Below are 25,945 nucleotides of genomic sequence, written 5' to 3'. Positions count from 1 at the left end.
CAGCTTGGGAACTGATCAAAGCCTTCTTCATTATGTTTAATTATGTGCTGCTCTGAATGTTCCTGAGTTCTTCAGGGAAAGAAAAAAGGCCAGGAAAGGCCTATAAGCCACTACTAAAGGAATTGTGCATCACTGGTTATGGAGTTAACATCCAAAGAGCACTAATCTTTAAATGCCAAACCTGAAGTCATATGGCCTGATTAGAAGTAAGTGACAGTGATAACACTACATGTTCACTAAACCAGACAAGCTATCAGTACATCAGCTGATGGCGACAATTAACTATAGGCATAGGACTTTGCCTGAAAGGGAAAAGAGCTAGTCATCAACACACAGGCAACGAAAAAAGCCACTGACAAAACCAATGTGACAAAGTAATTAAAGAAAAACAAAACTCCTGAGGTAAAAGAGGTTGGGAGTGGGAAATGACAGACACATGCCACACCAAGAACGCAGCAAGAATAAAAAAGCTCTTTTCAATTACAGGTTTGAAGTTTAGTCTCACACTAAATACAACTAGCTTTCTGAAATTCCCTCCAGGTTTCAGGGGGAAATGACAACAATGTGCCTGCCAAATAACCCAGAAAACAAAAGAAAGTTAAGTTCTCCAAAGATGGGTTCCAGAAAGCCTTGCAGGTTTAATGTTTTTTAGGGGTTATCAACAGTGAAGTTAGATATTAAGCATTTGTCTAAAATTAAACTGATTTAAATGTAATAGTTTCTTATTTGATCTGCTTCCCACCTTTACAATGTCACTACCAGATTCAATAATAGTTGGCTAAGGGACTCTGTGATATTTTGCCATATGCTTGCCCTATGAAAAACTCCTTGTTTCCCATATTAGTTCAAAAAATACATACCAAAAATTGAACACAAGAATCCAAAAAAACTGGATCTGAAATTTGGTATTAAAAACACATGCAGTGGCTGTTCTACTGAACAGAAATCAAGCTAAAGAAGGAATAAAAGAATTGACTAGTGCCAAATGAACTTGCAACAGCTTAATTAAAAACACAAAATGTGCTTGCCAACATAAAATTTTGAATTCCACATTAATTCATGTACAGATTTCAGTAAAAAAACAGCTTCTAGTCTATTTCCTTTCCAACAGTTGAGAAGAACAAGCGAAACATTTATCTATACACCAACCTTTCAGTCACTCTTTGGCACAGCAGAACTAATTTTGAAAAAAAAATTTGCCCATGACTGCAATATTATGCACACCTTTGGTATCAGAACAATAAAGACACATACATAGAGCATTTTTAAAGAGATGTTTTAGAGCCCTAGTCTACTCTTCGCTCAAGCAGCATGGATAAGCACCACCTCTTTTGTTTATTCTGGAATGATTTGCTCATGCCAAGAGAATGCATATTTCAATTTCATATTCTTCTGTCCTCCTACTATGGAACCATCATGAACAACTATAAGAGTTTAACCAAACAGCTTTAAAAACAGTGGTAGAGTTTACCACTTAGTAATATTAAGATACAATTTCATTGCTTTTCACAGAATCACTATGGTTGGAAAAGACCTGTAAGATCATCAAGTCAACCATCAACCCAACACCACCATGCCCACTAAAACATGTCCTGCAATGCCACATCCACGCATTCCTTGAACGCCTCCAGTGAGGGTGACTCCACCACTTCCCTGGGCAGCTTATTCCGTGTCTCACCACTCTCTCAGTAAAGAAATTTTTCCTAATATCCAGCTTGAGCCTCCCCTGGAACAACTTAAGGCCATTTCCTCTTGTCCTTTCACTCATCACTTGGGAGAAGAGACCAACACCCACCTCTCTGCAACCCCCTTTCAGGTAATTGTAGAGAGCGATGAGGTCTCCCCTCAGCCTCCTCTTCTCCAGACTGAACAACCCCAGCTCCCTCAGCCACTCCTCATAAGACTTGTGCTCCAGACTCCTCACCAGCTTCGTCGCCCTTCTCTGGACACGGTCCAGCACCTCAATGTCCTTCTTGTAGTGAGGGGCCCAAAACTGAACACAGGATTCGAGGTGCAGCCTCACCAGCGCCGAGTACAGGGGCACGATCACCTCCCTACTCCTGCTGGCCACACTGTTTCTGATACAGGCCAGGATGCCGTTGGCCTTCTTGGCCACCTGGGCACACTGCTGGCTCATATTCAGCCGGCTGTCAATCAGCACCCCCAGGTCCTTTTCCACTGGGCAGCTTTCCAGCCACTCGTCCCCAAGCCTGGAGCATTGCATGGGGTTGTTGCGGCTAAAGTGCAGGACCCGGCACTTGGCCTTGTTGAACTTCATCCGGTTGGCCTCAGCCCATCGATCCAGCCTGTCCAGATCCCTCTGCAGAGCCTTCCTACCCTCAAGCAGATCAACACTCCTACCCAACTTGGTGTCGTCTGCAAACTTGCTGAGGGAGCACTCGGTCCCCTCATCCAGATCATCAATAAAGATATTAAGACCGGTCCCAAAACTGAGCCCTGGGGGACTCTGCTTGTGACCGGCCACCAACTGGATTTCACTCCATTCACCACGACTCTCTGGGCTCGGCCATCCAGCCAGTTTTTGACCCAGTGAAGAGTGCACCTGTATAAGGCACAAGCCGCCAGCTTCTCCAGGAGAATACTGTGGGAGACAATGTCAAAGGCTTTACTGAAGTCCAGGCAGACAACACCGACAGCCTTAGCCTTATCCGCTAGACAGGTCACCTGGTCATAGAAGGAGATCAGGTTGGTCAAGCAGGACCTGCCTTTCATGAACCCGTGCTGGCTGGGCCTGATCCCCTGGTTGTCTGCACATGCCCTGTGAGCACCCTCGAGATGAACCTCTCCATTATCTTGCCTGGCACCAAGGTCAGGCTGACAGGCCTGCAGTTCCCCAGATCCTCCTTCCAGCCCTTCTTGCAGATGGGCATCATGCTGGCAAGCCTCCAGTCGTCTGGGACCTCCCCTGTTAACCAGGACTGTTGATAAATGATGGAGAGTGGCTTGGCAAGCTCCTCTGCCAGCTCCCTCAGTACCCTTGGGTGGATGCCATCAGGCCCCATAGACTTGTGAGTGTCCAGGTGGCATAGCAGGTCGTTAACTGCTTCCTCCTGGATCACGGGGAGTTTGTTTTGCTCTCCATCCCTGTCTGCCAGCTCAGGGAGCTGAATACCCTGAGGATACCTGTTTTGGCTATTAAAGGCTGAGGCAAAGAAGGCATTAAGTACCTCAGCCTTTTCCTCATCCTTTGTGAGGACGTTCCTCCCTGCATCCAGTAAAGGATGGAGATTCTCCTTGGCTCTCTTTTTGTTGTTAATGTATTTGTAAAAACATTTTTTGTTATCCCTTATGACCATGGCCAGATTGAGCTCTAGCTGGGCTTTTGCCTTTCTAATTCCCTCTCTGCATGACCTAACGAGACCCTTGGACTCTTCTCCACTTGCCTGCCCCTTCTTCCAAAGGTGATAAACTCTCTTTTTTTTCCTGAGTCCCAGCAAAAGCTGCCCGGTTAAGCCAGGCCGGTCGTCTTCCCCGCCGGCTCTTCTTACGGCACATGGGGACGGCCTGCTCCTGTGCCTTCAAGATTTCCTTCCTGAAGGAGGTCCAGCCTTCCTGGACCCCTTTGCCCTTCAAGACCATCTCCCAAGGGACCCTCTCAACCCGTGTCCTGAACAGACCAAAGTCTGCCTGCTGGAAGTCCATGGCAGTGGTATTGCTGACCCCCCTCCTCACTTGGCCAAGAATTGAGAATTCAATCATTTCATGGTCGCTAAGCCCTAGATGGCCTCCGACCTTCACTTCTCCCACCAGACCCTCTCTGTTTGTAAACAGCAGGTCAAGCAGGGCCCCTCCCCTGCTAGGCTCTCCCTTACCAGCTGCGTCAGGAAGTTATCTGCCACACACTCCAGGAACCTCCGGGACTGTTTCTTCTCGTCTGTGTTATTTTTCCAGCAGACATCCGGTAAGTTGAAGTCCCCCACAGGAACAAGGGCTTGCGACTGTGAGACTTCTGCAAGTCACTTGCAGAACGCTTCATTGGCTTCTTCGTCCTGGTTGGGTGGTCTATAACAGACACCCAGCAGGATATCTGCCTTGTTAGCCTTCCCCCTCATCCTCACCCATAAGCACTCAACCTTGTCGTCACAATCCTTGAGCTCTATACAATAAGAACACTCCCTAACATACAGAGCCACCCCACCGCCTGTCCTTCCTTGCCTATCCCTCTTAAAGAGCTTATAGCCATCCATTGCAGCACTCCAGTCATGTGAGTCGTCCCACCATGTTTCTGTGATGGCGACTACATCATAGCTGTCGTGCTGCACAATGGCTTCCAGCTCCTCCTGTTTCCTGCCCATGCTGCATGCACTGGAGTATATGCACTTGAGCTGGGCTATTGATCTCGCACCCAACATTGGCACACTGGCCCTAGGCTCATCTCTAGGCAGCCTGGTTTCATCCCCTTCCCCCTTCAAATCTAGTTTCAAGCCCTCAACATTTCACCACATTGCTGCAATTCTTCCTGTGACTTCACACAATATACCAGGACTCTGAAACACAATGACTTTTTAAAGCATCCACATAATTCCTCTTATAGGCAATGCAAAACTACTCACTAAACGTTATGTATGTTCCAGCTTATTCATCTTTTAATAAAGGCACAGCCCTCCATGCTTAAAGAAATCTGACTAGATAATGCTCTTATAAGAAATTTGAAGACATCTAGTATCTATTCAAAGCCAGGAGAACCCTTCCTGGACCCCTTTATCCAAAGGTAAATTTTAACTCACTCCTACTTGTTCAGTCTACTGCACACTACCTTGCATTTAACCACAGGGCAAGAACATGCACAGACACCAGGCTAACAAGTTGTCACAGGTCTGTGTAATTGCCTTAAGTTGCACACTTTTGCATCATGACAAATATGAAGCAGCTTAGCCTCTCCTTATTGGCAGGTAGCTATTCCCCTCTTCCCCTGAATCCAAAAAACATATGCACAAAAAAATCCACTGCCCAGGATATGACAGCAGCAACTTATTACTGTACAAGCCATATGCTTGCTACCATTCTATGGTAAATGCAAGGATTTTGTCCTTACTCTTGCTCTTACCAATGGAGTTGACCCAAATAATTTATTATAATTGTAAGCAAGTTTACTCAGTTTGGTTTGGTAACAGTTACAAAGACAGGTGTCCGGAAACTAGAGCGGGAAATGTCTATTTGAAAAAGACAGACATTTCTCTGTTCTCTGTTTATGTGTCTCCTCATAGGGGATACTTAGGTCATCAGCCTTTGTTTGAAGACCAGGTTTAATTGCTATTGTGTTAGTCTGAGAAACATTGTTGTCAAAAGAATCACCCAAACATTCTGGAGGAGCAAGCCCAGGGCAAATATACCTAGCCCTGCTGTTAAAAGGTAATGGAGTGGTAAGTTACTGCACTTAGAGCTAAGTCTGTTAGGCTAATTAATCATGGCAAATCAAACTCTTGGGTTCACATTTCTTTAGGAGGATGGCTGATCTTTCTAACTGACATTTTAAGTGTACAACAGCCAGTTTTCAACAATCCAGGCCAGTAATGCTGCTGCATACATTCTCTCACTGTTGGAAGGTGTAAGTTTCATATCATATTTTAAAGAGGAGGGGGAAGAAAGATAAAAATCTGCCATTTGACAGACCACTTTCAAGCTTTTTAGTTCACCTGTAGTCTGTGGATCATAAGTAACAAATTATTCTTGGATGGGTTCTGAGATCTTAGAGCCTAGTACACTGAGAAGATACCACTGCAACACTAAACCAAAAATAAGTGTAACTTAAATATTTTCCTAAGCCAACCTTAAGAATTTGTGACATCAGTTAGTTTTGCAAGAGCAAATATTTTGCTGACATACTTGAAACATTTTTTTCCTCTCTAATGCAGCAGACTTCTACAACTTTGTTCATGAAGACCCACAGTGAAGAACACGCTTTGTTTCCTGCATTCAGAGATGACAGTTCATGCTTTAAGTATCATTGATTCTTACAGTTTAAATGCAATTTCTTCAGCTGTTTTATAACTTACTAATGACATAATCACTATTTGTCTTCAGAATGAGCAGTGGCAGGCAACCAATTTGGGGGAGAGGGCCAGAAGACACCAGAAACAGTATGGGGGGAAAGTAAGCCAAGTAATTATACATCAATACTTAAGACTTGTGCTGCAGCAGCTACCTACCAGTTTTAAAAGCAGACAAAATGCGTGAGCATTCAAAATTCTTATTAGGACAAGGTATTATTCACAGCATTGATTAGAATCATTATGACCCTCAACCTCAGTAACCAATAAGGATATTGACAAATAAGTAGTAATTCAGCACTTAAAAAAACAAAAATAATTTCTCATACAAATGTATTTGAATACATTGAATACTGTTTACACTAGAAATGTAAATCACTTAAGTGAAAGCATTTGCTGTTAAGAATGGCAAGTCTCTTGCCATGGCTACTAACCACCAATGTGAACTTCGTTCTTCCGGACCAACTGCATAATATTCACATCTACAATGTTAATACGAATCTCAACCTAAACAGATTATGAGCTTTAAATGGTGAATAGCTGCAATAGATGTCAAAGTTGTAACATGCAGTCACAGCAAGGCACTGAAAACAAAATTCAGCATTGTATTATGAGCTCTAGCTACAGCTAACCATGCTGTTTTTAATAAATCTGGAGGGGCATTGAAAAACAGGACTTTGAAACAAAAATTGTTACTTATAGAAGAGTAGTATAGCTGTAGAGAAAAGATATTACAGTTTTGTAATAGTAATAATTTAACTACTGCAGTCAATACTGGATTCATCAGCAAGGACAATGATAACTTATTAAACTACTGATCATACTTTTTTCTATAAAAGATGAGAACCCTCAGCATTGTAACATTACATGGTATTTTCTTTACTTATATACAGGTCTTTCACATTTTTGGTGAAAACCACAACACAACATCCTGCATAAGTGAAAGTCGGGAGGGGGCGGGACAACAGAGAGACAAAAATCAGCCTGTGAAACCAGTGACTCTCCCTAAAAGCTGTGGGGACATCAGAACAGACCAATCCTTACACTGTTGATGCTTTTTAAAACATGGAAGGAAAATGCACAAAGTATTAGTTCTGAAACTGGTATGGTATCTGCACACTCATTGAACTAATTTTTGAAGTATGTAAGAGGATGAAGAACTGTTTCAAGTTACTCTGGAAAGTTATTTACTGGACCATGAAAAAATGTACTTTAAGAGAACACCTGCATGAGTTTGAGTACATGACAATATTTGCTTAGAAACAGCTGCCTTAGAACACGGCATTCCTTTTGTTCTGTAGTAGCAGAAAGGTGACAAAATGATGGCAAGAAGGAAGTCAAGACTTTAAGAATGAGGACCACCTTGGAATCACGTCTTCCCTACCATACTGGGCTTGTCCCACAGCAAACATGCTTTCCTTCCTCAGCCTTTGATAATAAGCTCTGATCAAAAACCCTGTTTTGAAAATTACTTCACTATGCATGCAGCACAAATGGAAATGAAATGAGAAAGTAAATTAATCAAGATAGGACTTTGGAGGGAGAACTCTCAGCAGCAGCAACAGGCAGAGGTAGGCTTTCCTCTTTTTATCTTCGTAATCTTAATTTTCTCTCCAGAAAGCTTTATATCTGACCTGAACTAGATTCACTAACATAAATATGTAATTGTATTTCCTGAGATTTGGCATCAATCTAGGTACTGGTAATAACAACAACCACCACCCCAAAAACCCACATCCCTTTTTCCTTTTGGAAATGCACACACTTATTTGCAGAGAGGACTAAGTTGTCCTGCAGTACTTGAAACAAGGTTGAATCTACTCAACTGAGGAGCAGAGAAAAGGAGAAATAGAAATTCAAAAAGGGAAAGAGTGAGGCATCTTCCAATGAAAACAGTATCTCAGAAGGCAGGACATCCCTTCCCGATAAAAACAGGTGAGGCTTTCTAGAAGTCTGTCCTACAGATAAACATAGCACACACAAGAATAGACAACCACACCTCTGCCTTTTATGCTGATCCTTGCTTCATATTTAACCTTGCACCAGCCCCGTTCAAACATAAAGACTTATTCGCCTTATTCTATCCTTATTCACTCCCAGAGAAGCCTTTTCCTCCTCTCCCTTCAGCAGTAGAGAGAGAAGATCCTGACGACAGCCACTGTGAATGGTCCCTCAACCTACCAACATGTCAACCATGAGTATTCAATAATCTGTTCTTTCAGAGTATATCAAACACCTGCATATTCCTTAATCCTAAAAGCACTTAAGAGCCAGATTTCTATGAAGTCACATAAAGGCCAGAATTTACTCTTAAGCTATTTTTTGAATATACTCTTGTCAAGAGCATGGATTTTGACCAAACACATCTCACAGAACTGCAGTGCCACTGATGGCAAAACAATCATTAATGAATTTGTGTGTCATCTTTCACCATTAAGACAAAGACCATCTGAGGGCGATTAATAAACAAAAAAGTAATTATGTCCACTTAATAAAGCTCACTGCAACTGGAAAGTTTTGAGAAGCAAGTAGTAAATTAATCTCTAACACATTTGCTCCCATTCTGATTTCATTTTGGTGTACAGATCATTGCCTAAAACACATGTGGTTATAAAACAGGACAGGCAAGCTATTGTCCAGAATCATACAGACATAGCCAACTGTCTTCCAAGTATAATTATACAAGTTGCACGACCTACATCCTCCAAGTGTTAATTCTATTTATTTTTATCATTCCCAGAAAATTGAATAAAGACAGTCTAATCTGCAAACATTTTTACAGTTCAAGCTGAAGACCAGAGATAAGTTACAGACATGCAGAAGAACAGACAATACTTGCCAGTATATGATAGGTACTTACCTTTGCACACTAGAAGCCTAAGCACTGTACTGAATTTTAGTAGACATGTTTGTCAAGGCAGTTGGAACAGAAATGTCACCAGGCAACTGTTCTAGAATGTGCCTTCTGCTACACTACTCAGCTCACAACACATTAAATCTAGAAAGCTGAAAATTTCCATGGTTAAAGATCTCAACAGCGAACACAAGATTATACACTGGACTTAAGCTAACTCTGTTCAGCATAGTAGGGAAGATTTCTGCGCAGGTAACACAAGTACTAAATTAGGAAATTCTGTTTTGAAACAGAAATAATTATTTGGTTTTAATGAATACCAGACAGAAGTCTGACATCTAATAAATCTTTCAGTTCTTACCCACTTAAGGTAAGAGATTATGATCTAGCAAAGTTCATTTTTCCATTTAAATTGGATTAATACAAGTTCAGAGGAAAAAAGTGTATTTTTTACGAAGGTCAAATTAAAGTCTATAAGGTGAAATTTTACAGACCTCAGAATGATGGCATAGACCAGCTAGAACAGCTTAGTATGCTTTAGAATAAGTCAACATTACTGAAAAAAGTCAAGCTTATTACTTTTTCATTTTATATGTGATTGGCCACATCTGGGTTTAGTAGTAGCACTCTAAGAAGCAGCATCAGTGGTGGACATTAAATTGCCCGGTAACATTACACTTTACAACCTAGTTAGCATAGTAATCTTAAAACAGATTAAACTTACAAACATTCCCTGTATTCGTTAATTGTTCTTCTCTAACAGAAATCTAGGAGAGAAGACAAAGCAACACAATGGATAGAAAAAAAGCCTCTGAGGTACACATTCAGAGGGAACTGTCATCTTAAGAGGCTACTCCCAAAGTTACACAGTTACTTTGCCAAGACTGGGATCTCAGGATTAAAGACTTCCTCTGAACCACTAGGAAGACTCATGGAGAACAACAGGATGGAACATCCACCAGTGACCTTAAAGAAAGCGACACATTTTATTGGAGCACTGTAATTCCAAAGCACTTCCAAACTTGCAGATAAAAGCCATCTTGGACTTCACCAGACAGGCTCCCCAACACTCTGGCAACCAGCATTAAGAACAGTTAGGTTACTGCACACCACCAATCACTCAAGAAAGGCAACTGTAGTGACTGAACCCGGGGCCCTTCAGCTGAGGTGGTTGGCACTGTTAGAAGGGGACTACCACCAAATCACAGAATTATAGGGGTTGGAAGGGACCTCTGGAGGAACCCCCCCACCAGAGCATGTTCACCTACAGCAGATGCCACCAGAATCCATCCAGGCAAATCTTGAATATCTCCACAACCTCTCTGGGCAGCCTGTTCCAGTGCTCTGCCACCCTCAAAGTAAAGTTCCTCCTCATGTTTAGATGGAACTTCCTATGACCAAGTTTGTGCCCGTTACCTCTTGTCCTGTCACTGGGCACCACTGAAAAAAGACTGGCCCCATCCTCCTGGCACCCACCCCTTAAGTATTTAAAAGCATTAATAAGATCCCCGCTCTCAGTCTTCTCTCCTCCAGACTAAAAAGACCCAAGTCCCTCAGCTTTTCCTCATAAGAAAGGTGTTTCATTCCCTAATCATCTTTGTAGCCCTTTGCTGTACCCTTTCCAGCAGTTCCCTGTCCTTCTTGAACCGGGGAACCCAGAACTGGACACAGTACTCCAGATGCACCCTCACCAGGGCAGAGTAGAGGGGGAGGATAACCTCCCTTGACCAGCTACAATTCAGTCAGAGAACTGGACTTGCATACAGCTAGGCCAGAATGAAGAGATGACTTCAAAGGTGGCAAGTGGACTCAACAGCTGGTCACCATGATAAAAGTGTTCTCCCTATGCAAGGCCACCGTAAGTCAGCAATGTGAAAACAACTGGAAACCTAAAGGAAAACACAAAGGAGTAACTAAAATGATACAATTTCATTTTGTTAAGACTACCATATGGAACCGAAGGTCTAAAGTTCCGCACTCATTCTGTATAAGTTTTTACCAAATCATCGAAATCCACAGAACTGCTCTTGAAATAAGTATCTATTCTCACCAATACTTGAAGGTGCAGACCTCAAATACCATATTAAACATTCAACAATAATAATTAAAAATAAACAAACCAACCAAACAAAAAAACTAAACCAAGACCTAATCATCTCTTAGGGATTTATAAGCTTTATAGTCTTATCAAAAAGACTGTAAAAACCCACTCGTAAGTACTTACAGTATACTGTCAGTAACTCTTGTCCTGCAAGCAGATCTCAAAGAAAAAAAAAAATCGGAAGAGATTTCAACAACAACTCAACCACCTTGCAATAACTGCAAAGATTAGAATATGATTAGGTCATAGTTAAGGCTAGTAGTCACCACAGGTAATGACAACAATTTCTATATGTTTCAGCATTTTGTGGAATCATTTCAATAAAGTTTCCAAGTAAGCAAGTCAACCAAGACCTCGTATAGCACAGATTTACAGCAGTTTCACAACACACATTACAGGCAAGAAACACAAAAAGATAACTTGGATTTGTAGAACCATTCTCCACAACCTGATAGACAAATCAGTTTACCTCCTGAATTCCACATGCCATCAGCAAATTCACATTTTACGCTATAAAGGAAAGTTAACTGCAACCACCACATGGTGAAAGCAGTAAGTTTGAATTATATTATTTCACCATTGTTTGAAATGAATCAATGATGAGGCCCCTTTGTCACTAGGATCAACTGTTCATAGATAAATACAAATCGGTTAACTGCACTCTTTCAAGGAACTGAACGCTTATCCATGTCAGACGTGTGGATGAAAGCAGTCTGCACATTTATACAAGGAAGGTCACATTTCCCATTCCTTTAAGTCACACAGTATGCTGACATCTAGGTAGTATCTGGATACCAAGTGGGACATGTCTTCGTATACAGAAAGTACTCATTAGGAAAACCAGTGTCAAGAAAGATCAGCATTCACCTTCCGATCGTAAAACCACCAAACTCTGAATAGTAGTAAGAGAAGGAAAATGAGAAACAAACCAACAAACCAAAAAATTCTCTCACACCTCGTATGAGAAACCACCTATCTAACCATACAACAGGAAACAACTTTCCATCATAGTGATACTCTCTCTTGGCTCAGCTTCAGTGAACAGCTTTCGAAAGATGGTTTTTAAACCACTTTGTTGAATGGGCTTTAGTCATCTACAAAAACATACTCTCATGCCGTATCTCAAGTAGTCAAGCCTGAGCTTTCTAATACCTGGGGAAAGAATGAAAAGGAGGCAAGGAAAACCAAAATGAAAGTATGAAAGGTTTACAGCAACAAGCTTCATTCTAAAAAAAAAAGCCTGTTTTTTTCTTCAGAAAACAGAATCTTACTGCAAATCTTTCATTTGTCAAACGTTAAGCAAATTACACATTACATTAAAAAAACACTTTAAAACAGCTATTGCATCAGTTAGATGTTCACAGATCTGAACACGTCAAAGAGTGCAGCTTGGCAACAGACAGCAAGGAAATATACAGAGTAAGAAGTCGATGGAAGACTACTACTTGTATCAAGAAAATATATAAAAAGTAATGAAGTAAAAGATCAACTAAAAGTGTTTATTACCTTTAAGACTTTATATTTTAATTAGTAATTTCATCAACATTTAGAACCGCACTGAGTCATGATTTACGTGATTGAAAAGTCATTGAAAAGTATTCCTTGTTAAAAGAAACTGGTTAATTTCCAACATCTTCCAGCAAGCTGATCACTGAGATGGCGTTTCTCACAATTTTCTTTTTCCTCAGTCTCACTTCCCAATATAAAAAAGTAAACAGTTTTGGAAAAGAAGATTTTACTAGTACCTGGTTTTTAATTTGGTTAAACACAGTCTAGCATTACTCACAATGACAAAAACACTAGAGTGTCTTCACTTAGAGGTACCAAAGACACAAAGATTTAGCAAGTTCTTCAACTAGATCAGCTCCTCACGGGATACCAAGACCCACAATATTGGTTTTTGACCAGTTCATCAACACAACCAAGACAGAAAGAAAAATCTTCTAGGTGTCATAGAAAAGAATGTAATTGCAAGCTACAGCAAAGATGCTATAAACAAGAAACTTCACGAAGCTAATGAAGCAGAGCTCAATTTTACAGAATAAAATTCAGTTCTAGCAACAAAACTACAATGCACCAGGGTTAAGAAACATGACTATTTTTAAGTGATCCATTATTTAAACAGATGTGTTGCGGATGGCCTATTTTTATTTTGCTCTTCAGCCTAAGAATCAGCTTAAATATCCAAAGGCCTATTCTGAGGAAGGAGCTGCATACCTAGTACATTTCACACTGTTAGTAAGAAAGCAGTAATTTCAAAATTTGGTGGCTATCATAATGAATGGCTAATTAGCTACAACTGGTAAACTATTCTAGTGGCTTTACCAATAGTGCCTTCAGGTCGTTAAATGTAAAAAAAAAAAAAATAACTGACTGCTGCAGGAATCTACTGGTATATCAAGTTACAGACTTTTGCTCGGACTTTTCCATCTAGAAGTAGTACAGTTGGCTCAGGAGTCATGACGTAGATATGCATTCCAAAATGATCTTGTAATTTGGATGACTCCACTCAAGTTTTACGTTGTTGTAAACTCATTATTATAAATTATTTTCTCCTCACCAGTTAATCAACACTTGTTAATGGGGATGGAAAAAGCAGCAGAAAAGAAGTATTAATATATGATATTTAATTCTAGCATTGAAGGGTAGTATTTATTTCTATCTCAGTAAAAGCTGTATGATTGCACCATGCCAGTGCTTCTCCACTAGAAGCTTCCAAAGCAAAGTAGACAAAGACAACAGAGCTAGGACATTCATTACTTTAGGGCAGTGCGCAGATATTAACAGAAGCCATGGCTATCCATGCATATACGGCTGAATAAAGATCGTGTCTTTAAATATAATCTTTGAAAAATGAAACATTTACTATGCATTACAGTAACATGTCTAGAAAGCAATATAAAGCTTCATGTCTTAGCACCCTCAGCATTCACCCTCAAGTAACAACCTAGACACAAGTCTGTTCCACAGAAAATCACTTTAGACACGCTCAAACTACCTTCAGACATTATTTTGGTTTTACGTCATAAGCAAGCAAAAAAATAAGCCATATTCATCAAAGCCAGAAGGGGGTGCTCTGAATAACAGAGGTGGGGGGTATTGAACTGAGCATTTGCCTTGTGTTAGGAGAGGTCAGAAGCATGCTGTCTTGTTTTAATTTGGGAGCTCACTTCAAGTTCATGATGCCATGCCTTTTTTACAAAAAAGGAATCTGAAAAGCGGGAGCACTCCTTGTAGCAAAAAGGAAATGCTTCGGTTTGTGCTATTGTCATCACAAGGGCAAATTCATCTGTGAAAGAAAACTAGCAACACAAAGACCTGGCAAGTGTTAATTCCAGTTTTGTATCCCATGATTTGTGAGTTGTTTAAGATACTGACAAGGAGACACAGGGAATGCAAAAAAAAAAAAATCAAAAATGCCTATGCTACGGTTTTTACCTACACAATGCCTATTCTGACGTAACTAGTTCAGGTCTTTTTAATGTGACTGTGCTGAGTTGATACCTTACACCGAACTACATCCTGAAATGAAAGAAATGGCCCTAGATCATTCTGCAAGTGTAATACAGTATTTCATCTCTGCCAGCACTTTGGTGCATCAGCCTCCCCCCACCCAAAAAGAGAAAAAGATACGCACATTCCAATCAAGCCTCTCTCAGCAGGGCTCACCCAGTTCCCCCCTCCTTCCCTCCCTTCCTCCCTAGCCCCAGGCCTTGCCAGGCTCCCAAATCCCCTTTGATTTTAGGTTTCATCTTGTTGTAAACAGCAAAACGAAAGGAGAAAGCTTCCAAAGCGAGGATCCTTACCCTTGAAATCCCGCCATGCGCGCAATAAGGAGGGTGAATTGTTTTTCCTCCTTTTTTTGGATGGGAGATGAGGGGGGAGGGGGAAGAAACAAAAGCCTAAACGGAGGAGAGGCTAAGCGGCGGAGACAGAGGGAGAAGGCGGAGACCCTGGTGGAGGAGCAGGGCGAGCGTCAGCCATGTTGTGTGTGTGTTGGTCCAGTATTTACAAACCTGCAGCTGCAGCAGCGCTTGGAGTCTGGGAGAGAGGGGAACGAATGAAGGGAGAGAGAAAGGCGAGGAGGGAGGAGAGGCAGGCACAGAGAGAGGGAAGGGAGGGAGGGAGGAGGGGAACGCGGCAGCAGCAGACAAAGGATCCCAGCGCAGCCCGAGCGGAGCGCGCACACACTCGCACAGACTCACGCACACACACGGGGCGCCTCACACCGCGGCAGCGCTGCCCGCAGCCCTGCCGCTGCCAACCGGGGGCGGCAGCGCGGCGGCTCCCCCTCCGCCTGCCGCGGCGCGGCCCGGCCCCGCCGCCACCGCACTCACGCCCCCTTCGCCCCGCTTTCCCGCGGCGCTGGGGGGGGGCCGGGGCACGCTTCCCCCCGCCTCCGCCTCCCCCTCCCCCGGCGTGCGCTATCCAAGGGGAGGCTTATCTGCCGGCTGCCCCTCGGCGGGCCCCAGCCCACATACAATAGCACCGCAGAAGGGAAAGGCGGGGGGGGGGGGGGCGCCAGCCCCGACCCCTCCCCTCGGCGGGGGACGGAGGGTGGATGCCGAACGGGGCCCGTGCCAGGGGAAGGCGGCAGCCCCCCGGAGCCCGGAAGGGTGGGGGTTGCCAGGCAGCCGGGGCGCTGCGGGGGAAGGGAGGGCAGAGACGCCAACATGAGGCCGGGGCCCCAGCGGCCCCGCTGCCGCCCGCCTCCCGCGGCTTCCGGGCGGGCCGCTCAGGCGGGCGGCGGGGGCGGGACGGGAAGGGCGCCGGACAACCGCGGAGGTGGGGGCGCGGGGCCGGGACGCCGCGGGTATACACATGTCAGCCCCGGGGGAGAGGAGGCAAGGCTGGGCTGAGAGCGGCGGCTCCGGCTCCCCCCACAGCGACTCCCTCCGGCTCTGCCCGGTACTGGGCCGGGCCAGGCCAAGGGCGGCGCGACGGGCTGCGCTCTCCCTCTCCCTCTCTCTCCCTCCCTCCCCCCCCGCCTCCCCTCCCCCGCCTTCCCCGCTCGCTCACCTGCCGGCGGGACGGGCGCCCGGGGGTGCCAGGCGAGCGGCCCGGTGGTTCCAGCGCTGCAGCCGCTGCCGCAGCCCCCTGCCTTGCCAGGCCGCTCAGCTCCTCCGCGGCGGCAGCGGGGACGGCCGCTCCCCTTGTCTCGTTTGCCCCCCTCCGCCGCCGCCGCTGCCTCCTGCTCGCCTCTGCCACATTTGGATCCCCCTCTCCCTACGCGAGCTCTACCGCCAGGATAGAGGCCTCCTCACCTTCCTGCCAAATAGTGAGCCACCCGCATCGAGCCGTTCAAAACACAGGGCCGGGCCCCGCCCCCCCGCCCTGCGCCCCCCCCCCTCCCCGCCGGCGCGCAGGCGCATTGCGGCTCCCAAACTGCGACAGGAGCGGAGGAAGCGCTCCCCCGCCCCGCCCTGCCCGCCGTCGCCGATCCCAGCGCGCCTGCGCGGCCACAGCAGCTGCCCGGCGATTCTGTGCCGCCGCTGTACCCTGGCCGCTACCCACCGTAACGGCGGTGCCGCGGGTCACTGCCGGTGCCCTCCGGCGGGCGGCCGACTGCCGGGCCGCCTTGAAACACGGCCTACCTGGCCCTGAGGCGACGGTCGGCCCTCGCCCCGCCCGCCAGCGCTCCCGCTCGTTCGCTTTCCGCAGCGCGCCCAGCGCCGCCTCACGGGCGGGCCGCAGCGGTCAGTGGCGGCGGTGCCGCTCACCAGCAGCGGCTCCTCCCCAGGCAGGCCTTGAGGCTGCGGCCTACCTGGGGCCCAGGGCCATGGCTGGCAGCCTCACGGGTTTCAGGGTCCTCAGCATTTTCCAGCAGGTTTCTGCAGTGTACCTGGTCATCTTTCAACACTCCAGCGATGTGCCAGTGATCTGGGGAGGTGGTGGTGGTCATGTTTGTACAGAGAGGTGCAGGTACCTCAAGGGTGGCTAGCATTTCACATCACTAGGCAAGTGCTTGTAAGTAATAGAGGCTCTCGGGTGTACCAAGTATAGCATGATCTCAAAGAAAAGCAAAAGACTGCATTTTGCACTAAATTGTCTTCTCGTCACGAGAGAGGCAATGTTACTGGGATGGAGAAGAAGTAGTTCTTTCAAAACTTAAAGGATTCCTTTAAAAACGTGTCCTCCATGTCATCTCTGCAACAGGGAAAGAAAAAAGGGGGTGGGGGGAACACTTCAAAAATCCCAGCTGAAGAAAAGCACTGGTTACAAGTTCTTTACATAGTCTTGATGGACTGACCTGGGTGCTCCCAGCTTTTGGCTTCCAGTGGGCTGATGGACACTACCTGAGAGGGCAGCTGATGGAAAACCTGCAAGTAGTCAAAACTTGTTCAGCAATTGCCAGACCAAAGCTAAGTGTCATCTACTGAACCATTAGTGTTAAGTCCCAGGTGACCTAGAAGAGAGGCAGAAAGCTTCTTAACTGCGATGGAGAGCATTTTCTAATTAATGAAATGTGCATGATCTAGATGGAGTCGAACACAAGGAGGAAATTCAGTAAGCCATACCAGAAATTTTCAGATGAAACTGTGTGTAAGCCCATAATCATAGGAAAGAATAAAGTAAAATCATCTGTAGGTGTTCTGATGACAATATGACACGGTGTCATCAAATCGTAGTCCCATCAGTTTAGTACATCACTGAAGCATAGAATTCCAAGAGCCATTCGTACCTTTAGGTTGACAACAGAATGGGAAACATCAGTAAGTAAGATTATGTTCTCCTCTGACAAATTAACTTGTTTAATAATGAAAACAGGTGAACAGCTGGGGCCCGGTCTGACTTAACAAATGGAATGGCTACTTTTTTCAAGTAGAGCTTGACAAATGTATTGTGACATGATACAACTTTTTTCTGTTACAGCATCGTAAGACAAACTGCCATTCATTAAGGGAGCCGTAAAGTATTGTTACGTGTAGGGCTTTTGCACGTGGCTGAGAGCCACATGTACTCTCGGGAGTCCAAGAAATGAAACTGATTTGAGGAAAGGATGATGTGGTTCAAAGGATCGGTACACATTTGGGATTTCTTAGTTTGACACTAGCAAATACACAGGGTAAGATCCAAATTCACATTCACGGATCACATCATTCATAAATTCAGAGTCTTCGACAGAAAATAAAATACAGGAACATGAATGTACAGGCATACACATTTTGCTTAAAATAGTTGCTGGCAAAACAGGAGAACGAATCATATCTTTAGTCAGCCTTTTGTTAATTTCACAACTCTCAATTTCATCAAAGAGGCATTGTACCCAACTAATTCCTATGACAAAGGGGTTCCCCAGAATCTGGGACATGATCTGTTTACAGTTTAGAGAAACTTACAAGGATGACTAACTGAAGAGAGAAGCTTCCGAGAGCATTAGGAAAAGAAGGAAAAGAGAGTGAGAAAGCATGAAAAAGCGCTTCGCTTTCTCAAAGGAGTGAAGTGAGGAGAATTGTACTTGTCTTTAAGTTTTGTAGGGAGTGGGGTCAAAAGCCCTGCTGTCTGGTTTGGACCGTCTCACTTTCCTTCCTTTCTTCATCTACTTCTCTCTTTCTTGTATGCAGACCCCATAGTTATTTGAAAAATTTGCATTGATTCTTATGGAGTCTCTTAAGATTTACATATATTAACAGAAAGGGGCCCTTAAAAGCTCTGTTTGTGGCAGTACCAGCAGAGAATAAAGGATTGCTGTTAATCCTGGGCTGAGTTAGGGGAGTCCTAGATGTCTTATCTAGGGATCAAAATGGAGGTTCCAGAGAGCCATTACCTTGGAAAACCCGCCCAGAGCAGGATCATCAAGTGCTAACAACTCTTTCAAGAGCTAACTGCTCTTCCCTAGTCCTCTGTGGGTACTGGGAATTGTCCACAGGAAGAGACTGCATTTTCATGCCTGGGAGGAGAAATGCATGATCATGCATTTCCATCTCATGCCCATCACAGGTGTGGTGATCCCTGAGCTGGCATGGGAGAGTGTCCACTTGATTGAGAAGCATTTGAGATTGGCTGCCCATCAAGCCCATTTGTTCTTTCTTCTGAATTGCTAACAGCTCCTGCCTGACTCACCCTTAGGCATGGCAGGGCAAACCTAACTTTAACCCTTGCAGCTTTGGATCTGACCTTCTGCTTCAGCCAGACTGTGTGAGGCAGCAGATTGCCCGAGTGCAAGCTTGGAGCTCTGGGTTACACTCTCTGCTCTTTGTTGGTTGAGCACCTTTCAGAGAATTTTGCCAGCAGAACTCTGAGTGACAAGAAGTCAGTGTCTCAAGCTGTACAAGTTTTCATTTCTTCCAACAAGCCAGCCATAATATCACAAGAACTGTGAGTATTTGAAGTATTAAAATTTTTATTACGGGATGAAGCACGATTGAGAACATGTGGTTAGCTGAGGGTGACCACCTGAGCAGTCTCCCACCACTCATGATTGCCTGCCCTGCCTGCTTCAGCAGTGATGCTAGAAATTTGTTGGTTGGTATGGAAGACTTTGAAGTATGCTCTTTCTCTCATTTGCTTTAACCGATCTAACTCTTGGTGTAAGCTGGGGTGAGTGAGTAAGGTTTCTAGGAAGGTGAGACCTATACCTAATGAAATAGGGTATAAAGATAGGGAAAGTTGAGTGTACAGCTTAATAATGCTATACTGTCCAAGTGTTACAGAACATCTCAAAACGTAAGGTCAAAAAAGTAAGTGAAAAGAATTGAAAGAATGTAAAGAAGATATTTTGTAATGAATGCACCTGGTATTTAGACATATTAAAGATAAAAACTGTCTCCACTAACTGACAATAAGGATTAACACAAGGACGAATTCTAGGAAAATAGAGTGCCAGAATTGTATCCTGAGGCGAACTTAGCTAATTAGAATAGAAAAATCCTAGCCCACCTTTATGTATATTATAAATAAATGAGTTAGAGCATGCGCAAATATGTTATATTGTTTAGATTAGAGTCAGCAATTTTTACAACCAATCATTATGAAGTATGCTAATTAATTGTGTGATATAAGCTGTGTGATTAAGACAAAGAGGGCTGGTGGTTTGGACCAGGCATCTGCATCTGTGCGCTTACATAATAAAAGAAAATACCTCGATGACTCTGTGTGTGAATTGACCGATGCACACCTGTAATGAACCCAAGTTTTGGGATAACACAAGCAGGGTTATAAAATCAGTAATCTCATGTGTATATCACTGAGATATTACAAAACAGCTGTTGAGATAAGCAACCATTGGTTGAATTTTCCTAAAATTAAAAGAATTGTAGAATAGTTTGATTTGGAAGGGACCTTTAAAGGTCATCTAGTGTCATGTTAAAAGGAATGTAGTTTTGATATTTGTCTGTCAGAGTCCCAGGACTTTCACTGATGCGTTTATCAGAGCCCCAGCAAAAGGACTTGCACTGAGCAGATGCACAAAAATCGAAATTAGTTATTTTATTGAAAACAACAGAACAGATTTGAGATTGCCATTGCTAAATTCGCTAACTACAATAGCACTACTAATTAAGGTTAATATTGCTAGCAAACTTGATAGTAATACAACAACCCGGGGGTAACTTTCACCCAGAGGGTGAGAGGCGCAGTGCTTACCCAGAGGGGCTTCCCTGCCTGGGGTGGAGGAAGAGAACGCAGCCTGTCAACGTTGTCCGTCAGGTGTTAAGGTTCTTCTCTCCCACTTTAACAATCATTTTCTCCATCTTTTATCCCCCAAACTATGAGGTTTCCCCCCCCTGCCCCCATATGTGACATGTAGCATGATTTGGGTAGAGAGATGAGTGCTATACTCATGTACGTTTAGCATGATCTCTGTAATCTCTATTAGCATATGCGGGGGGGTCAGTTGCAATATGCATTTCATAGGTAATGAGGCAAAAGTCAGTTATCGGACATGAAGCCTTTCAAAGAAACAACCGCCCAGGTTCCTGTTATTTTGCTGTCTCTGCTGACCACAAGCAGGGTTGTCCTGCCTCCACAGGGCCCCCTCCTTAGCTGCATTCTGTGATAGCCAGGCGAGTCTCCACTGCTCTGGGTTGCACAAGAGATAGCAAGGTTGGTCTTAATCCTACTTTGAGCCCAGGGACACCACCTCATTATCCAAATTCCACATCTAGTCCCACCCCCCTATAATGAGCAGGGACATCTTCAACTAGAGCAGGTTGCTCAGAGCCCCATCCAACCTGACCTTGAATGTTTCCAGGGATGGGGCAACTACCACCTCTCTGGGCAACCTGTTCCTGTGTTCCACCACCCTCATCGTAAAAAATTTTCTCCTTATATCTAGTCTAAATCTACCCTCCTTTATTTTAAAACCATTACCCCTTGTCCTGTCATATAGACCTTTATAAAAAGCCTCTCTCCATCTTTCTTATGAGCTGCCTTTATATATTTAAAGGCTGACAATAAAGTTTCCCCAGAGCCTCCTCTTCTCCAGGCTGAACATCCCAACTCTCTCAGCCTTTCTTCTTAGGAGAGGTGGTCTAGCCCTTTAGTTACTTTCATGGCCCTCCTCTGGACCTTCTCTAAGAGGTCCATGTCTGTCTTGTGCTGGGAGCCCCATAGCTGGATGCAGTACTCCAGGTGAGGTCTCATGAGAGCAGACTAGAGAGGGAGAATCACCTCTCTTGACCTGCTGGCCACGCTTCTTTTTATACAGCCCAGGATACAATCGACTTTCTGGACCATGAGCACACATTCCCAGCTCACGTCCAATTTTTCATCCATCAGTACCCCTAAGTCCTTCTCTGCAGGGCTGCTGTTCTGAATCCCTTAATCTCTCAGTCTGTATTGATGTTAGGGATTGCCCCAACTGAGGTGCAGGACCTTGCACTTGACTTTGTTGAACCTCATGAAGTTCACATGGGCCTACTTCTTGAGCTTGTCCAGAGAAGTAAGAACGTAAATACAAGCAGTTCTGACACACAAACGACCTGTACTACCATAAACTATAGAGGAGTTATTCACCTTGACTAAAACAAATGTACAGGAGGAAGAATCAGTGGGGCGTGGCAATAAACAAGAGTCATGACTCTCTAACCTTTGATCTTTACAAATAAAACCAAGGGTCATGTTTGTGACAACCTTAAACATTCACATTTTTAAAGTTAGCTCTTTCTTGGTATTGTAGTGGTTCATCTCCCTAGAATACATCACTAAATCCTGCGTTGCTTGCAAACCCAAGCGGATCACAGGGTAGACATTCAATATATCTGTTGGCATCTGAAATTAGGATTATGAATAATCATAGTTGATTTATGTCTGATGATAAGTAGCACTTACCAATTTGCTGCATTCCATTAGAGAAATCTCATCCATGGTTAATGGAGGTTTGATCAATGATACTACCTCTGTAATAATGTCACCCATTCTAGCTTGTCTAATCATGCCAATGATTATAGCCTGTAACACATTCTAAGCTTGCATATATGCTAGAGCCATAGATACATTATTTTCCCTGATTTGTAATATTGAATACTTGTAAGCATGAGCTATTCATAATTTTCTATAATATTTTTCCACACTGGGAGATTTTTATTGATGTCTTGCTGTCAGGTGCCCAGTTTGTCAAAAGAATTGGCATGGGGTGTGTCCAGTTTTCCTATATTTCACAGAATCATTAAGGTTGGAAAAGACCTGTAAGATCATCAATTCCAACCATCAGCCCAACACCACCATGCCCACTAAACCATGTCCCGCAGTGCCATGTCCACACGTTCCTTGAACACTTCCAGTGCCACCTCCCTGGGCTGCCTGTTCCAATGCTTCACCACTCTCTCAGTAAAGAAATTTTTCCTAATATCCAGCCTAAACGTCCCCTGGCGCAACTTGAGGCCATTTCCTCTTGTCCTGTCACTTGGGAGAAGAGACCAACACCCACCTCTCTGCAACCTCCTTTCAGGTAATTGTAGAGAGCAGTAAGGTTTCCCCTCAGCCTCTTCTTGTCCAGGCTGAACAACCCCAGCTCCCTCAGCCGCTCCTCATAAGACTTGTGCTCCAGACCCCTCACCAGCTTCGTTGCCCTTCTCTGGACATGCTCCAGCACCTCAATGTCCTTCTTGTAGTGAGGGGCCCAAAACTGAACACAGTATTCGAGGTGCGGCCTCACCAGCGCCGAGTACAGGGGCACGATCACTTCCCTGATCCTGCTGGCCACACTATTTCTGATACAGGCCAGGATGGTGTTGGCCTTCTTGGCCACCTGGGCACACTGCTGGCTCATCTTCAGCCGGCTGTCAACCAACACCCCCAGGTCCTTTTCTTTAGAGCAGCTTTCCAGCCACTCATCCCCAAGCCTGTAGTGTTGCATGGGGTTGTTGTGGCCAAAGTGCAGTACCTGGCACTTGGCCTTGTTGACCCTCATACAATTGGCCTGGGCCCATCGATCCAGCCTGTCCAGATCCCTCTGCAGAGCCTTTAACCCTTGAGCAGATCAGCACTCCTATCCAACTTGGTGTCATCTGCAAACTTGCTGAGGGAGCACTCAATCCCCTCATCCAAATTGTCGATAAATATATTAAACAAGACTGGCCCCAAAACTGAGCCCTGGGGGACTCAGCTTGTGACCGGCCACCAACTGGATTTCACTCCATTCACCACGACTCTCGGGGCTCGGCCGTCCAGCCGGTTTTTTTACCCAGCGAAGAGTGCACCTGTATAAGTCATGAACCACCAGCTTCTCCAGGAGAATACTGTGGGAGACAGTGTCGAAGTCCTGTCAGACAACATGTACAGCCTTTCCCTCACCCACTAGGGGGGTCACCTGGTCATAGAAGGAGATCAGGTTGGTCAAGCAGGACCTGCCTTTCATGAACCCGTGCTGGCTGGGCCTGATCCCTTGGTTGTCCTGCACGTGCCCTGTGAGCGCCCCTAAGATTAACCTCTCCGTAATCTTCCCCAGCATCAAGGTCAGGCTGACAGGCTTTTTGGTAGCATAAGAAAGCTTATTAGCAATGACTTAATTCTGCAGCATTAATAGGATACAAACTGGCTCCTTTATCACCTATCTAGGCCTTACAACCTCTTTTAAACTTGGATTTATGTATTTCTGTATTCTCTAGGTTGGTCCATCTCATCCATCCCTGTTGGCATATTTTCAAGAAGGAAGAACATTGGGTATGGTTATGGAGATGTTGAAGCCATGTAATTGCACCTGGACTTCTTTAAGAGAAGGTTTTGAGTTTCTGAGGATGTTAGTAGGTTGATCTAGTTTTAAGTACATGGAGACCAATAGTGGGATATTTTAAGTGATAGAGGGATGTTTCATTAATGAGAAAAGGATAAAACACATGCATTGTTTGATTCTTTCTTTCCAAAACCAATGTATAATTCCCTTCCAGACCCTCCCTAACATTAAACGGCACTTTCTCAAAGTTTTTGAAGTGAATAACATAGCTTTACTGGATGTGATTACACTGTGTGGGATGAGCCAGTCCAGGACCTTTCTTATTCAAATCTCTGCCTTTAATTGTCCAATTACAGGGAGTTCATTTTGCAATGACTTTCATGGTCTTAAGACTGGTGGGGTTGATCAAACCAAAGTACAATTCATTGCTTGGCTCTTTTAAGATGTGAGACCCTGTTAGAATAGCAAGACTAAAAGGAGAACTTGGAGCCTAGGCAATAGCAGACAGCACCACCTCACAAGTCTCAGTGTAAACATCACTGGGTTTTTCCATGCTTAATTCTGCAATGGTTTACAAGTCACTATAATTCCTTTTTGATCACCTGCTAAAGGACATGTGCTATAACAAAAGCATAGCAAATCTCCAGAGGGATGCTGGATGCTTTCAGTTCATCTGAGTGTATGGAAAACATGAGAGCATTGGTATGTTTCACTCTTCTTGTGACCATCGAACCATTGTGTGTGACAGTCCAATACAATACTGCTTCATTTAGCAGCTCCAAACTGTTAGAGGCACAGGTCTCAGTTGCATATCAATGGATTGAGTGGTCTTCACTGTTGTTGCTTTCATTGGATATATCAACCAGATGCATAGATATGACTGCATTTTTCCTGTGAAGAACAGAACTAGAGAAGGTTGTTATTGCCAACTCCCTCCTCACCCTCACTCCCTGGTAAAGGATAAAGTTATAACAAAAGTGTTTGGAACTATTTATGTTCAAACACCTGTTACTACACCATGAAAGGATGAAATTAATGTTACTCAGGTTCACTCTGGGAATTCACCTATCTGTGGTGGCTGAAGGTTCAGCATTCTATTCTTTCAGCTGAGAAGCATGGAAGTGTTTTCTCTATGGTGTGCCATGCTTGCCCTGTGAAATTTCAACCTGATAAACAGCAGGACTAACCTTATCCATAATGTAGGCTGGTCCATCCTGCCAATGTGTCAGAGAATGTTTGTTCACAGGGAATTGCCTATACATTACTGGCTGGTGTACACCCCATGTAACTGATGTACTGTCACATCCTAACCTTTTGTCCATATCCATCTGGGCTTTCCCCAATTCTCTTCCTATGTCTTGGTGAGCCATGGCTATTTCTTCCACTAATGTTTCTACCCACTCATCTGTAACTGCCTTGTGTTCCCAAGGGCTGTGTAACTCTACCCCAAACCACCAGGACTTCCGTGTTCTCATTTGCTACTGTGTCATAACTTGGAAGGGAGTGTAACCATGAGTTGCTTTAAATCCTCACAATACAATGAAAATAATGCAGAGTTTCTCATCCCAATTCTTGCCATTACTTTTCCACCATTTTCTTAAAGCTTCCTTAACTGTGTGGTTTATGTATTCCAGTAAACATGAAAATGTGGTGTGCCCTCTGGTGTGGAACCTCTGCTTTATTCCTAGGACTTTGCACAGCTCATGCGTTATCTGTTCAGACAAAGTGGGTGCTGCGATCAGAATCTATGGTTTGGTGCATACCCCATCATGAAAAGATTTGAAGTTACAGCTCTGCAGTGGTGGCTGCAGTGTTTTTTTCTGAAATGACCTGATACAACCAAGATGTGTTTGTTGTTTCAAGCT

General features: G+C 44.3%; 1 protein-coding gene across 2 annotated transcripts in view; it reads right to left on the bottom strand.

Annotated features, from left to right (window-relative positions):
• Positions 1-16,032, bottom strand: part of SPIN1 (spindlin 1) — a 58,437-nt gene extending 42,405 nt beyond the window's left edge. Inside the window, exon 1 of one of the 2 annotated variants that reach the window (XM_059833853.1) lies at positions 15,986-16,032. The gene's annotated coding sequence lies outside the window, so the exon portion shown is untranslated. Of the gene's footprint in view, positions 1-14,772; positions 14,859-15,985 lie in introns of those variants that run through there. The other variant, XM_059833854.1, reaches the window with a different exon arrangement.
• Between the last annotated feature and the right edge of the window lie 9,913 nt (positions 16,033-25,945).

The sequence above is a fragment of the Gavia stellata genome, chromosome Z, assembly GCF_030936135.1.
Source record: "Gavia stellata isolate bGavSte3 chromosome Z, bGavSte3.hap2, whole genome shotgun sequence".
Classification (NCBI taxonomy): Eukaryota; Metazoa; Chordata; class Aves; order Gaviiformes; family Gaviidae; genus Gavia; species Gavia stellata.
This window is presented reverse-complemented; position numbering and strand designations above follow the sequence as displayed.